Genomic DNA, 3,086 nt, shown 5'->3' with positions numbered 1-3,086 from the left:
TAATTTACAGAACAGGCATTTGAAGTTGGCTGTAGAACGATCCCACTGTCGCCAACGTACGTTTCACGTAAGGACCACGAAGATAAGAGAAATTAGTGCTCGTACGAAAGCATTTACAAAGAAGATTCTTTCCCACTCTGTTTGCGAGTCGAACAGGAAAGAAATGTCTAGCAGTGGTACGAGGCTCACAGAGTATGTATGTAGATGCAGATGTGTAGATGATATACAAAATACACACTCCGATTCTGCAGTGATTAACATTTTGAAGTATGTGCTGTAGAAGTAGAATTGACAGGAAGTTCGTAGTAATAGCCACGATACACTGAACTCCATCCGATGATTTTGAGTTATTTATGAAACTAGTACACGTATTATTAAAGTTTTAACTTCTAAACACGATGACAACCACAAAATATTCTTTCCTGTTCGACTCGCAAACAGAGTGGGAAAGAATCTTCTTTGTAAATGCTTTCGTACGAGCACTAATTTCTCTTATCTTCGTGGTCCTTACGTGAAACGTACGTTGGCATTTTAATTCAGATCTTCAGGGCAAATACATTACACAGCTGTATTCGAGTCTCTTGTCACTTCACGTAATTTAATTATCTCTCATGCAATTTACAGCAGTCCTGCTATTGGCAATATTTCTATAGACCAGCCGAGACTGAAGAAAAAGAAAAAAAAAATATGCAACTCACCTGCCATCAGTAAAACTCGTAGTGTGCAAGGAAGCAGAGTATTTTTTGCTTTGTCGTAATAATGGTTGATTCAGCACTCTTTGCTAAACCCATCGGCTTCCAGCTTCCAGCGTCACCCGCCCCCCAACCACCGCCTTCCCCGCTCTCTTTACGTGGCATCCTATACGAAATATACGCGCCCAGTGCTCTGATTGGCCCAGGGACCGGTCAAAACTTCCGTTTGGAGATACCTGCCGATTACTTTGCAAAGACGCACTGCACCAGCAGACGAAGTCAGCTAGGGTCGGACCGACTTTGACTGCAATCGTTTTTACTATTCCACATTCAAAGATGTATTTCACCTTTAAACCTTTACTCTGTTCTCTTTTACACCCTCCTCCTCTGGATACTTTTCGGTCCATTGTCAACATTGCAAAGCCACTCTTCGGTCTCACTGAATATAATCTGTTTAACATCTCCACATTGATAAGTTCATCAGTTATTTGTGTCCTGTTACAGATAGTTTCTTTTCACACTACTGGCCATTAAAATTGCTACACCAAGAAAAAATGTAGATGATAAACGGGTATTCATTGGACAAATATATTACACTAGAACTGACATGTGATTACATTTTCACGCGTTTTGGGTGCATAGATCCTGAGAAATCAGTACCCAGAACAACCACCTCTGGCGGTAATAACGTCCTTGATACGCCTGGGCATTGAGTCAAACAGAGCTTAGATGGCGTGTACAGGTACAGTTGCCCATGCAGCTTTAACACCATACCACAGCTCATCAAGAGTAGTGACTGGCGTATTGTGACGAGCCAGTTGCTCGGCAACCGTGACCAGACGTTTTCAATCGGTGAGATATCTGGAGAATGTGCTGGCCAGGGTAGCAGTCGAACATTTTCTATATCCAGGAAGGACCGTACAGGACCTGCAACATGCCGTAGTGCATTATCCTGCTGAAATGTAGGGTTTCGCAGGGATCGAATGAAGGGTAGAGCCACGGGTGGTAACACATCTAAAATGTAACGTCCACTGTTCAAAGTACCGTCAACGCGAACAAGAGGTGACCGAGACGCGTAACCAATGGCACCCCATACCATCACGCCGGGTGATACGCCAGTATGGTGATGACGAATACACGCTTCCAATGTGCGTTCACTGTGATGTCGCCAAAGACGGATGTGACCATCTTGATGCTGTAAACAGAACCTGGATTCATTCCGAGAAAATGACGTTTTGCCATTCGTGCACCCAGGTTCGTCGTTGAGTACACCATCGCAGGCGATCCTGTCTGTGATGCAGCGTCTAGGGTAACCGCAGCCATGGTCTCCGAGTTGATAGCCCATGCTGCTCCAAACGTTGTCGAACTGTTCGTGCAGATGGTTGTTGTCTTGCAAACGTCCCCATCTGTTGACTCAGGGATCGAGAAGTGGCTGTACGATCCGTTACAGCCATGCGGATAAGATGCCTGTCATCTCGACTGCTAGTGATACGAGGCCGTTGGGATCCTGCACGGCGCTCCTGAACCCACCGATTCCATATTCTGCTAACAGTCATTGGATATTGACCAACGCGAGCAGCAATGTCGCGATACGATAAACCGCAATCGCGATAGGCGACCTTTATCAACGTCTGAAACGTGATGGTACGCATTTCTCCTCCTTACACGAGACATCAAAACAACGTTTCACCAGGCAACGCCTGTCAACTACTGTTTGTGTATGAGAAATCGGTTGGGAACTTTCCTCACGTTAGCACGTTCTAGGTGTCGTCACCGGCACCAGCCTTGTGTGAATGCTCTGAAAAGCTAATCATTTGTATATCACAGCATCTTCTTCCTGTCGGTTGAATTTCTTCGTCTGTAGCACGTCATCTTCGTTGTGCAGCAGTTTTAATGGCCAGTAGTGTAGCTGGTATGTCTGCCCAATAACTGCTATGTTCAACGTAGAAACGGATGCGTGTTGTGTAAGAAAGATGTGGTACGGCATTATTGGGCAGAAAACAAACAAACAAAAAATGTAACTAGACGCAAAATCCAATTCCTGAACTCTAGTACTCTAAAGCAAGTACGAGTACCCATGGCGCTAACTGTGCAACGCAACCGGGCAGTATTGAATCAAGGGGCTTGTCATACATGTGATTACTGTATTGGCAAATCACCTTTAACTGGTGTGCATTTACCGCCGAAAATATGCAAGGGATGAAACTTTTGTTCACCCTGTGAAGAGTGGGGGGAGGGGAGGGACTGGAAACTGGAAACAGAGGGGCTTAGCATGGTTTGCAGAGTCAATTTTTATTACGACTTCCTTCGAACAAATTCCGTGGTGTTGGTAAAGTCGAAGTCCAACGTATTTTCATAATTAGTTTCTTACATTAAACTCGAATCTAGATATAC

This window comes from Schistocerca cancellata, chromosome 7 (assembly GCF_023864275.1).
Source record: "Schistocerca cancellata isolate TAMUIC-IGC-003103 chromosome 7, iqSchCanc2.1, whole genome shotgun sequence".
Classification (NCBI taxonomy): domain Eukaryota; kingdom Metazoa; phylum Arthropoda; class Insecta; order Orthoptera; family Acrididae; genus Schistocerca; species Schistocerca cancellata.
This window is presented reverse-complemented; position numbering follows the sequence as displayed.